A 13,888-nucleotide genomic window follows, 5' to 3' on the forward strand; every position below is an offset into this window, starting at 1 on the left:
GCAATTCCTGCTATAGCCTCTCCAAATTCTCAAAACTTTCTTCATTCAACAAATATTTCTTGAATGTCTACCATGTGTCATGCACTGTTCTAATTGCTGAGGATAAAGAAATGAACAAAATAGAGAAAACCCCCTACTTTCATTGTAGCTTACAATGCAGTGGGGTGAACAGTAATAATACTATGTGTCAATAATATACACACAAACATACAATATGCTAATAATATACTACTAATAAAATAATAATGGTGACAGCTACCACTTATTAAATGTTTGCCGTCTGCCAGATGTTACGCTAAGCCCTTTCTATGCAGTGAATCCTGGGGCCCTATTATCATCTCTATTTTTCAGAAAAGACTACTCATTCTTTTTTTTTTTTTTTTTTTTTTTGAGACGGAGTCTCGCTCTGTCGCCCAGGCTGGAGTGCAGTGGCGCGATCTCGGCTCACTGCAAGCTCCGCCTCCCGGGTTTACGCCATTCTCCTGCCTCAGCCTCCCCAGTAGCTGGGACTACAGGTGCCCGCCATCTCGCCCGGCTAGTTTTTTGTATTTTTTAGTAGAGACGGGGTTTCACCGTGTAGACCAGGATGGTCTCCATCTCCTGACCTCGTGATCCACCCGTCTCGGCCTCCCAAAGTGCTGGGATTACAGGCTTGAGCCACCGCGCCCAGCCAGCCTACTGATTCTTTAACTTGCTCCCACCCCCACTATTAATGCAGGCAGACCTGGTGCTGAATCAGTTAAATCTGACCTTTCCCCTGCAAAGCCTCTGATCTTAACCGGTGGCTGCAAGAAGATGCTGCGTCAGGGAGTGATAGAATCCCAGGTGAGCCTGTTTTTTGTTTTTTTAGTTCATGTCTTTTATTAACTCATACAATGACTTGTCTTCTGGTTTGTTGAAGCAGTAAGTCAGACAACATTTGCCACAATAATGTCTGTCAAAGTGGCTTGCCGTAAACGCTCCAACACCACATTCATCAGAAGGGCACCCTCAACAAAGGCGACTAATTTTTCCGTTCTCATCCACCTTTTAATATTTCAGGACAGCCAGCTTAAACTTCTTTCTGTTGTGCTTATTCTTCTTAGGAGTGGGGTAAGACTTCTTCTTCCTTTTCTTAGCAGCACCACGAAGTCTCAACACAAAATGAAGAGTAGACTCTTTTTGAATATTGTAGTCAGACAAAGTACGTCCATCTTCCAGTTGCTTGCCAGCAAAGATCAGTCTCTGCTGACCAGGAGGAATTCCTTCCTTAACCTGGATCTTGGCCTATACATTTTCTATTGTGTCTGAGGGTTCAACCTCGAGGGTGATGGTCTTCCCTGTAAGGGTTATCACGAAAATCTGCATTTTGGTGGTGGGTCCACCACAGATGGTGGATCGAAAAGGAAAGGAGAGCCTGTTTTAATGAAGGAAGTAGACCTCGATCTGTGCTTGTCAAACTTCACTTCAGCTGTGGACTAAGAAAGCACGGGACTATTCACAGGCAATTCGCCTTCTACCTGTTGACAAATGTCAGATCGTATTTTGTGCATGAGTGAATTAAGAGAACAAAACCATCAAGAGATCTATAAAAAAATACAGAAAGAAAAAAAATGCATGATTGGGACACAGAGGAAGAACAAACCACTGGAAACCATCCACTGTCAGATCAATGGGAACATGTCAGGAAGCTTTTTTGCCTAGGGCACAGAAAGACATGGACTTTCTGAAACAAAAAATCATTAGGAGAGAACAAACTCAGATGAAAAAGCAGCAGGCTTAGATAAATGAAAGTAGCATTAAAAGGGTAATAAAGAAGGATTATAAGGAAACTAAAAACAAAAGCAGATTAAAATTCATAATTCCCTCATAAAGGGTAGAATTGATACTGCCAAAAAAAAAAAAAAAAAAAATACAATCAGACAATACCTTATATTGGTGAGGACCTGAGACAGTGGGAACTTTTTTCTTTTTTTGAGATGGAGCTGTTGCCCAGGCTGGAGTGCAGTGGCACGATCTCGGCTCACTGCAAGCTCCGCCTCCCGGGTTCACGCCATTCTCCTGCCTCAGCCTCCTGAGTAGCTGGGACTACAGGCACCCGTCACCATGCTGGCTAATTTTTTTGTATTTTCAGTAGAGATGGGGTTTCACAGTGTTAGCCGGGAGGGTGGAACTCTTGCACATTTGTTATGGGAAACAATTTGACAATATCCACTACAACTGAAAATGCACATACCTTATGACCACGCAATTCCACTCCCAGGCAGACACCCTAGGGCAGTGGGTCCAAATATTGTTGAATGTTAGCATCCCCATGCTGATTGTTTTTTGTTTGTTTGTTTTCGTTTTTGTTTTTTCCACTGAGACAGTCTTACTCTGTCTCCCAGGCTGGAGTGCAATGGCATGATCTCAGTTCACTGCAACCTCCGCCTCCCGAGTTCAAGCAATTCTCCTGCCTCAGCCTCCCGAGTAGCTGAGATTACAGGAACCAGCCATCATGCCTGGCTAATTTTTGTATTTTTGTAGAGACAGGGTTTCACCCTGTTGACCAGACTGGTCTGGAACTCCTGACCTCAGGTGATCTGCCCGTCTCGCCTCGGCCTCCCAAAGTGCTGGGGTTACAGGCATGAGCCACTGCACACAGTCAGATTCCCTTACTTTCTTTTTCTTCTTTTTTTTTTTATTATTATACTTTAAGTTCTGGAATACATGTGCAGAGTGTGCAGGTTTGTTACATAGGTATACACGTGCCATGGTGGTTTGCTGCACCCATCAACCCATCATCACATTAGGTATTTCTCCTAATGCTATCCCTCCCCTAGCTCACCATCCCTCAATAGGCCCCCGTGTGTGATGTTCCCCTCCCTGTGTCCATATGTTCTCATTGTTCAACTCTCACTTACGAGTGAGAACACGCAGTGGTTAGTTTTCTGTTCTTGTGTTAGTTTGCTGAGAATGATGGTTTCCAGCTTCATCCATGTCCCTGCAAAGGACATGAGCTCATCCTTTTTTATGGCTGCATACCATTCCACGGTGTATATACGCCACATTTTCTTTATCCAGTCTATCATTGATGGGTATTCAGGTTGGTTCCAAGTCTTTGCTATTGCGAACAGTACTGCAATAAACATACGTGTGCATGTGTCTTTATAGTACGTGTGCATATGTATATATGTGTGCATGTGTCTTTATAGTAGAATGATTTATAATCCTTTGGGTATATACCCAGTAATGGGATTGCTGGGTCAAATGGTATTTCTGGTTCTAGACCCTTGAGGAATTACCTCACTGTCTTCCACAATGGTTGAATTAATTTACACTCCCACCAACAGTGTAAAAGCTTTCCTATTTCTCCACATCCTCTCCAGCATCTGTTGTTTCCTGACTTTTTAATGATAACCATTCTAACTGACGTGAGATGGTATCTCATTGTGGTTTTGATGTGCATTTCTCTAATGATCAGTGATGATGAACTTTTTTGCATATGTTTCTTGGCCGCATAAATGTCTTCTTTTGAGAAATGTCTGTTCATATCCTTCACCCAGTTTTTGATGGTTTTTGTTTATTTTGGTTTTTGGTTTTTTTGAGACAGAGTTTCACTCTTGTTGCCCAGGCTGGAGTACAACAGTGCGATCTCAGCTCACCGAAACCTCTGCCTCCCAGGTTCAAGCAATTCTCCTGCCTCACTCCTCCTGAGTAGCTGGGATTACAGGCCGAGGCAGGTGGATCACCTGAGGTCGGGAGTTCAAGACCAGCCTGACCAATGTGGAGAAACTCCATCTCTACTAAAAATTAGCCGGGTGTAGTGGTGCATGCCCGTAATCCCAGTTACTCAGGAGGCTGAGGCAGGGGAATCGCTTGAATCCGGGAGGTGGAGATTGCGGTGAGCCAAGATCATGCCATTGCAGTCCAGCCTGGATGACGGTGAGACTCCGTCTCAAAAAAAAAAAAAAAAAAAAGGAATTAACTGCACCCACGCATATCAATAAGGATGACTCTCACAAACATAATTGGGGTGGGGGGGCAATTCACAGGAGAGCATATACAAGTTGATGTTATTTACAGAAGGGGAAACTTTGCATAACTAAACATCACTAATCATCAGGGAAATGCAAGTCAAAACCACAATAAGATCACATATCGCTCCAGTTAGGATGGCGATTATCAAAAAGACAAAAAATAACAAATGCTGATGAGGAGATAGAGAAAAGGGAATGTTTATGCACTTTTGGTGGGAATGTAAATTAGTACAGCTATTATGGAAAACAGTATGGAGGTTTCTCAAAAAGCTAAAAATTGAACTACCATATGATCCAGCAATCCCACTGCTGTGCATATATCCAAAAGAGAAGGCCGGGCGCAGTGGCTCACACCTGTAATCCCAGCACTTTGGGAGGCCGAGGCCGGTGAATCACCTGAGGTCAGGAGTTTGGGACCAGCCTGGCCAACATGGTGAAAATCTGTCTCTACTAAAAATATAAAATTAGCTAGGTGTGGTGGCAGGCATCTGTAATCCCAGCTACTCGGGAGCTGAGGCAGGAGAATCACCTGAACCCAGTAGGTGGAGGTTGTAGTGAGCTGAGACACACCACTGCACTCCAGCCTGGGTGCACAGAAAGACTCCGTCTCAATAATCAAACAAAAAAACAAACAAACAAGGTATTGTATAAGGATACACAGGTCATATGTTTGTTCATATATATCAAGAAATACAAGGGGATGATAAGCACAAAACTCAGGATAGTCATCACCAGAAAGGAAGAGAAGGCTTCTAAGATGCTGGAACTGTTTGATTTTTTTAAGCTGATAATGGTAGCTTATTCCTTATACATATGTTATAAATATTATTTTGTGTATTTTAATTATTTAATTAAACCTTGAGAAAAGGATTTAAAAAAAATTTTTTTTTGAGACAGGGTCTCACTCTGTTACCCAGGCTGGACTGCAGTGGCACTATCATGGCTCACTATAGCCTTAACTCCCTGGGCTCAAGAGATCCTCCCACCTCAGCCTCCCTAATAGCTGGGACTACAGGCATGGAACACCATACTCAGCTAGTTTGTGTGTGTGTGTGTGTGTTGTGTGTGTGTGTGTGTGTAGACAAGATTTCACCATGTTGCCCAGGCTGGTCTTGAACTCCTGAGCTCAAGCAATCTGCCCACCTTGGCCTTTCAAAGTGCTGAGACTACAGACATGAGCTACTGCACCTGGCAAAGTTTTTTAAAGATAAAAATTCGGCCGGGCACAGTGGCTCACGCCTGTGATCCCAACACTTTGGGAGGCCGAGGCGGGCGGATCACCTGAGATCAAGGGTTCGAGACCAGCCTGACCAACACGGTGAAACCCCGACTCTACTAAAAAATACAAAAATGAGCCGGGTGCGGTGGCGTGCTCCTGTAATCCCAGCTACCCAGGAGGCTGAGGCAGGAGAATCACTGGAACCTGGGAGGCAGAAGCTTCAGTGAGCCAACATGGCACCACTGCACTCCAGCCTAGGTGACAGAGCAAGACTTTGTCTCAAAACATAAATAAATAAAAAATAAAAAATAAGATAAAGATGCATGCATAGTGACCTATTTGAAAAATTCTTCTAATATTCAAAGAAAAGAAACAAATGGAAACAAACATGATGAAAGAAAAGTGTAGCTATAGAACAGCCATAATTATACATTTTCTGATTGTAATGCAAAGAAAAAAAAACATTTTAAATTCCTACTTCTTAAAATTAATTTATATAATCTTATATGTAGATAGGAATTTTGTGAGCCAGGAACCGTAAAGAAAAATAGTTTTCAGGCTGAACTACAAACAAAGGTAAAACGACACCAAGGTTATTGAGTAAATGCATCGGGATAAAGTGGTTGTAGATGTTTGCCCATGGTCTTGAATATTTCCTTAAGTGAGTTCTTGGAAGTAGCATTACTGACACATAATAGATGCTCAATAAACAGTTGTTAACGCCGGGGTGTGGTGGAACATGCTTATAGTCCCAGCAACTCAGCAGGCTGAGTTGGGAGGATCACTTGAGCCCGAGAGTTTGAGTCCAGCCTGGGCAACATAACAAGACTCCATTTCTATAAAAATAAAAATAAATAAATAATTGCTAAATACATGAATGAACTTAGAGAATCTGGTAAAAATATACACCAAAATGTTGTCAGAGCTTCCTTTTGAATGGTGGACCAAACAGAAGATTACTTCCTTTTGCTTTTTTACTTTTCTCTATTATTTTCCTTTTCTACAATTCATACATATGACTTGTGTGATAGCAAAAAGAAAATGTAATTTTATAAATGCAAGAGCAAAGACTCAGACCCTTTCTGAGTCTTCCCTGGAAAATCTCATGCTCACTGAAAACAGCTTGGCTAAATTCTAAACAACGAAGCTAAAAGGGATCTCTACTCCCAGGTTAGATTGCCACAATCTGTGAACCTCCTTGTGGTAACCAGCCTCCGCTGGCCCTCGAGGAGCCCCACCTCCTGTTATCCATCCCCCTGTGTAAACCCTTCCATGTTGCATCCAGATGGTCAGTGAGACCAGCACAGCATGGCAGAAGTGACGGTATGTCACTTATGAGACTAGGATTTTTTGTGTTTTGTTTTTGTTTGTTTTGTTTTCTCTTTGAAAGTTTATTGTTTTATTTTTTTAAAAAAAATCCTACACCTTTTATATTTTACATTCACCTCTCAGAATATTTAATAGTGCCCATTAATGATGTTATAAAAAAGACCACCAGCTGCTTGAAATGGCTGCAAATTTACCATGTTCTGGCATTACAGTGATTTAAACTCTTTGGAAAAATTGATGTAATAGTAAGTACTGAGATTTCAAATTCCCAGAAGAGAAAAAAAATTAAATCAGGAGGAAATTATTTGGTAAAAATTCAAGGCTAAAAGGAAATGTTTGAAGGAAGCCCAAACCAAAAAGCTGTAAAAAGTAGAAGCTTCTCTCCAGAATTAGGTTAAAAAATACAGTCAACCCCACTCTAAACCCACTCTGACTTCCACTTTTATCATCTTCTCCCTCTCAGATCAGTCACTCTAGGGGAAGCCAGCTACCATGTTGTAGGCAGCCCTAGGGAGAGGTCCATGTGGCAAGGAACGGAGCCTCCCACCAACTGCCATGTGAGTGAGCCATCTTGGAAGTAAATTCTCCAGCCTCAGTCAAGCCTTCAGATAATGCAGTCCCGGCTGAGATCCTGACTGTGACCACATAAGAGACCTGAGCCGGAACCACTCAGGTTGGCCACACCCAGATTCTAGATCCTCAGAATCTGTGAGAGATAATAAAAGTTGTTCCAAGTGGCTACGTCTTGGAGTAATTTGGCCTGTCAAAAATAGACACCAAAATACACAACTAAACTGGGTTAGTTGCTTTTAGCACCAGGAAGAGATGAGGAAAAAGAAGAGAGGACAGGAAGGGATGAGGGCTCATCTTTGAGAGGGAACAAAATTCCTTCTGAAGTAATTATATCTTCAGTCATATGCTATGGGGACCCTTGACCTGTCACTCAAAATTGGGGAACTCCAGGCTGGGCGCGGTGGCTCACGCCTGTAATCCCAGCACTTTGGGAGCCTGAGGCGGGCGGATCACGAGGTCAGGAGATAGAAACCATGGTGAAACCCCGTCTCAACTAAAAATACAAAAAAATTAGCTGGGCATGGTGGCAGGCGCCTGTAGTCCCAGTTACTGGGGAGGCTGAGGGAGGAGAATGGCTTGAACCTGGGAGGCGGAGCTTGCAGTGAGCTGAGATTATGCCACTGTACTCCAGCCTGGGCGACAGGGAGACTCTATCTCAAAAAAAAAAAAAAAAAAAAATTGGGGAACTCCAAGGGAAGTGCCTACGAGGTAGAAGAGAGTCTGAAACCCAGAGCACATACTCCCTCATTTTCTTAAATTACATATTAATAGTTGGCAACTCACAACGGAGCCCAGCATGAAGCTTGCGTGAGCAGTTGTGGGGTGGCACATCTGGGCACGACGAGTATCATACCCCATCCTCTGGAGCATCATAGAAGGGGGCCTATGAAGTTCCCACCAGGAACTAGGTAAAATTGGGTAGCTCAGAATAGTTACCTCAGTTGAGCAAGGAAGGGAATCGCTTGATGGGAGTTAGAGTGGCTGCGGCTCTGAAAACGTGGCCACTAGCCTTTGAAGGTCCACTGGGCTTAGGACATTGGACAGAGACACATCACCTGGGCCACCACTTATACTGAGCATGACATCACAGCAGAATCCCACTTGGGACATCACCTAGGTAGAGCCGACCAAGCAACCAAATAACACTGAGGACCCAGTCAGATAGAGAAACACGGCCTGGCCAAGAAAGGAAAGGTCTCCCTTCTCCACTTCCCAGTGGGGGACTCTTGAAGCAGCTATTGAGGGGCTGTAAGGAGGAAGAGAAGAGACAGCAAAGGACAAAGCTGTCCTCTGACGCCCAAGCTCGGAGTGGGGTTCTGAACCAGACGGTGATGGAGGATAAAAATACCTGAACGCTGTGAAATGTTTACTCGAAATGAAACTATTTTAAACTGGAAATGACTGGACGGGGCTGATATTTATAAGACTGGGCTAACTTCAGTTTTTCCACTGCTGAGCGTGAAAAGGGATTTTTTAGCAAAAGGGAAGTGAGTTACAAAAATAAAGCAAACTTCTTGTTGGCACATGGCTAAGTGGGGCCTGTTCAATTAAAGCAGTTAAATAAATAAATAAGCAATGAGACTTGAGCTGTGTGCTCTACCTCCTCTTGAATGCTAAGCTGATCAGAGGCCTCTGTGCATGCAGCTGCAGTCCTCCAGCCCTTTGACAATCACAAATGCAGACATTTTTTCATTAAGAATCTCCTACCTCCTGCAAATACTATTCTTTCTTAAAGTCTAGACTAGCTACGTTCAATGGAACTTTCTGTGATGATGAAAATGTCTTATATCAGCCAGGCATGGTGGCTCACGCCTGTAATCCTAGCACTTTGGGAGGCAGAAGCAGGAGAATTGCTTGAGTCCATGAGTTTGGGGCCAGCCTGGGCAACATAGTGAGATCTCATCTCTATAAAAAATAAACAAAATTAGCCTGGCATGGTGGTGCATGCCTGTAGTCCAATATACTCAGGAGGCTGAGGTGGGAGGATTGCTTGAGCCCCAGGAGGTCGAGGCTGCATTGAACCATGACCATGCCACTGCACTCCAGCCTGGGCGACAGAATGAGACTGTCTCCATAAAACAAAAAAAGACAGAATAAAATAAAAAAGTATTTTATATCTCCACTATCTAATATGATAGCCACTAGCCACATGTGGCTATTTAGGGACTGAATTTTAAATTTTATTTAATTTTCATTAGTTTTGATGTAAATAACCACATATGACTAGTGTCACCACATTGAACAATGCAGTTCTAGGCGGAATTGTTTATCTTTCTTTCTACTGAACTTTTGAAAATCTGATTTCCTCATTGTGCAGGGCATCGTTTTCTGTTTTTTTGCTATTGCAAACTCCAAAGTGACAGGGTCACTTCGGCTCAAAGCTTCTAACCCTTCCACATCATCCCCCAATTCTTCCGTAAGTATCTTCAGAACCAAATTTGGAATAACATGTACAATAATGTTTACATCTGGAAAATTCTAGCACAGATTGGATATCTCGGAATATTAAGGAATAACTAAAATTTCATATTGAAATATGTACAGATAAAATGATACAACATCTGCAATTTGCCTTAGATAAAAGAATGGGGAGTGGATAGAGGAAACAAGACTGCTTGGTAATTGAAGCTGTGTGACAGGTCCATGGGCATCCCTTAGAGTAGTCTACTTTACAGAGGTATAAATATAAATATTTTAATTTTTTAAATTTAAGAGTCTTTGACAAAATGGGAAAATGCCTATATTATAAAATTAAATGAAAGGGAAAAACAGGCTACAAAATTATAAATATACACTATAATGAGGAATTTATGTAAGTGGAAGCACAAATACAGAATGTAGTATGGTGGTTAAGAGCCCAGATGGCTTAGTTCAAATCCTGGCTCTCACACCGACTTGGCTCTATGATCTCGGAGAATTTTTTTTTAGCTTTACTAAACCTCAGTCTTCTTATCCACAAACTAAGGATCATACAAGAATGCACCTCTTAATGCTGTGGAGATTAAATGAGGCTATTTATTAAATACTTTGCCAACATCTGGCACACAGATCAAATCGCTTATCTTTGAGGAATAGATGTATGAGTGTCACCACTATATTATTCAATTTTCCACCAGAAGAATGTCTTTCTTTTATATTCAAGGGAAAAATATGATTTTTAAAAGAAAGGAAAACAGAGCAGCTTACACTATTGCTACTTCCGTGTTCTGAGAAACTGTTAGCAAAGTAAGATAACAATTCATCAGATGTTCTAAACTTTAGCAAAACAAGAATTCCAGCTTATGTCTGCATAACTGGAATTCCTAATGAAACTCTTGCGTGGCTTGGGGATGTGTGTTAGGAAAGCATCTTCTCCAGGCTTCCTCTGGCCCCGCGTTGGGAGAAGTCTTGTTTCTGTGGTTGTCCTTGCTATTCCTGACCCCAAGGTTCTCCATACTGACAGGCAGACCACTTAGTATCTTCCTCACGGATAATGCTATACAATATTCCCTTTCTATTAGATTTGTATCTTTCAAATAAAATGTATCCTTACATTGTCACTTTCCAGTTATGATTCCCCTCCTAAGTAGCAGTGATGCTACTGACATTATAGTTTTCTTCTTCTTTCAGTAATATGAACATCTTACCTTATCCATTTCCCCCACACCCTTTGCACTGGGAGATGGACATGTAAAACCATAAATAAAGTTCTGGTCCTGTTGCCTCTATTTTTGCCCAAGAATAACTGGGCACTGTCTCTACAATCCCCTTTCTTCCTTCCTTCGTTCCTTCCTTCATTCCTTCCTTCGTTCCTTCCTTCCTTCCTTCCTTCCTTCCTTCCTTCCTTCCTTCCTTCCTTCCTTCCTTCCTCCCTCCCTCCCTCCCTCGCTTCCTTCCTCTCTTCCTTCCTTTTTCTTTCTTTCTTTCACAGAGTTTTGCTCTTGTTGCCCAGGCTGGAGTGCAGTCGCGTGATCTCAACTCCCTGCAACCTTTGCCTCCCTGGTTCAAGCAATTCTCCTGCCTCAGCCTCCCAAGTAAGTGGGACCTAAAGGTGCTCACCACCACACCAGGCTAATTTTTTGTATTTTTAGTAGAGGCGGGGTTTCACCATGTTGGCCACGCTGGTCTCGAATTCCTGACCTCAAGTGATCCATCCACCTCAGTCTCTCAAAGTGCTGAGATTACAGGCGTAAGCCACCGTGCCTGGCTCATCCTGTTTCTTTCTAATCACGAAGACTGTTTTACATTTTCTCAACTATCAGTGTACATGACAGTAACCAAACAGAAATTACATTAAACCAGGTTGATCGGGGGAGAGAGGATCAAAGGATATAGATTCACGTAACTAAAAAATCCAAGAGGTAGGGCTAGCTTCAGACATGGCTAAATCCAAGTGCCCTAATGTTTTCAGGAATTTCTCTCTCTCCATCATTAGACTCAACTTTCTGCTATGTTCACTTCATTCTCAGTCTCATTCAAGCTCAGTCTCACACTAAATATCATCATAACAACTCTAAGAAAGCATATCTCATTCCTAATCACGTGAGCAAAGTCCCAGAGAAAACTCTCATTGGTCCAGGCTGAGTCGTGTGTCCACCTCTGAACCAATCATTGAGATTTTGATAGACTCTTGCTGAGCTGCATATTCACTCATGAAGACAAAGGATGAGTCGGCCCTCTTCAGCTGCATAGACTATGAAAATGCCTGGTTTCCCTTCAGAAATAAAGAGGTTATTAAAAGAAGATGGCAAAGAAATGCTGAGCAGACAAAAACAACAGCTGTCTACTATGTAGACCATAGAAATCTTTTAAGTGTCCTTTGATGTCATTGGGTAATCTGCCCAGCACATTATTCCCTGACTTTGCGGCATTCTCTGTGTTTTGCCAGTAGCCTTGTACTCTAGTATCTTGGGCTCTGGCCCAGGAAATGAAATCCTCACCAACACCATCAACATCTTTTGCTCACCAGCTGCTCACTCCCAACATCTTTTCTCTTCTCTCCAAAGTCCCAGCCATCAGCCAGAGGAAAAGATGGAACAACCCCAAATCCTTCAATGTCCTTCTCAGAACTTTAAAACTTCCAGACACATATTTCAGCCTTCTTTGGACTGCGCCATTTATCCGCACATGAGTCAGCAGAAGTGGGTAATGGCTAGAGACTCAGTGCAAATATTCCATCACCTCACATCCAGAAATACGGTGCCCCTCTGAGCACCCCCCAGCTGGTTGCAGGAAGGAGTCAATGCATTCTGGGAAAGCACAAAGGTTGGGTTTTATTGTTATTGTTGTTGTTGTTGTTTTCTACCCGGTTGTGGCTGTTTCTTCCATATGTATACATCACAGTACCTGGCAAAATGCTGAGGACATACGAGAGGTTCAATGATGTATGTCCTGTTTCCATTTTGCCCTGTCCAAGTGCCCTTAAGAAACAAACAAACACGCTGGGCATGGTGGCTCACGCCAGTAACCCCAGCACTTTGGGAGACCAAGGCAGGTGGATCACCTGAGGTCAGGAGTTCGAGACCAGCCTGGCCAACTTGGCAAAACCCTGTCTCTACTAAAAATACAAAAATTAGCTCGCATGGTGGTGGGCAGCTGTAGTCCCAGCTACTTGGGAGGTTGAGGCAGGAGAATCATTTGAACCCAGGAGTCAGAGGTTGCAGTGAGCCAAGATTGCGTCACTGCACTCCAGCCTGGGTGACAGAGCAACAGAGCGACCCTCCATCTCAAAACAAACAAACAAAACAGAACAAAACAAAATAAAAATTCAGCTGAAGTGGCCGGGTGCAGTGGCTCACACCCCTAATCCCAGCACTTTGAGAGGCCGAGGTGGGCGGATCATGAGGTCAGGAGATCGAAATCATCCTGGCCAACATGGTGAAACCCCCATCTCTACTAAAAATGCAAAAATTAGCTGGGCGTGGTGGCAGGCGCCTGTAGTCCCAGTTACTTGGGAGGCTGAGGCAGGAGAATCGCTTGAACCCGAGAGGCGGAAGTTGCAGTGAGCTGAGATCACGCCACTGTACTCTGGCCTGGTGACAGAACAATACTTTGTCTCAAAAAAAAAAAAAAAAAACTCAACTGAAGATGGGATCAGGAAGAAAACGCTGGAGACTTTATCTGCAACGTGTTTTTCAAGCTGGGTGGTGGGTGCGTGAGCGCTCATTGTATTATTAGCCAGTCTTATGAAACATTTCATACATTTTAAAATCTGCAGCTTGTCTTAGTTCATTTTGTGTGGGGAACACCCAAAGGAATAATCTCTAAAGAAGTAGGTTTATTTAGCTTCCACTTCTGCAGGTTGTACAAGAAACATGGTGTCGGCATCTGCTTGGCATCTGGTGAGGGCTTCTGTGCTGAGTTAAACGTGGCAGACAAGGTCAAAACGGAAGCAGACACGTCAGAAGAGAAAGTAAACCTGAAGGGCATCCTGGCTTCATAACACACTCCCCTCCCCAAGTCCAGTCTCATGAGACCGAGACCTCATTACCTCAAGAATGGCATCAAACCCCCATGATCCAAGTGCTTCCCATTAGGCCCCATCTCCAACATAGGGATCAAATTTCAACATGAGGTTTGGAGGAGATAAATATATAAACCATAGCAAACCTTAGCACAGGTTGCAACCCAAGCTGGCAAAAGAGAAAGGATGTCAGTGCCCGACTTGATTTCCCACCGTCCAGTGAATGATATCCAGGCTCCACACCTGACATGCAAGGTTCTTGGTGACGTGGCCCACATGTTATGGTCTGAATGTCTGTGTCCTCCCAAAATTCATGTGTTCGAAGTC

At 43.2% G+C, this 13,888-nt stretch overlaps 1 pseudogene; it reads right to left on the reverse strand.

The window, feature by feature from the left end:
* Positions 1-846: 846 nt before the first annotated feature.
* LOC115894934 lies at positions 847-1,347 on the reverse strand (annotated as a pseudogene).
* Positions 1,348-13,888: the final 12,541 nt, after the last annotated feature.

Source organism: Rhinopithecus roxellana, chromosome 19, assembly GCF_007565055.1.
Source record: "Rhinopithecus roxellana isolate Shanxi Qingling chromosome 19, ASM756505v1, whole genome shotgun sequence".
Classification (NCBI taxonomy): Eukaryota; Metazoa; Chordata; class Mammalia; order Primates; family Cercopithecidae; genus Rhinopithecus; species Rhinopithecus roxellana.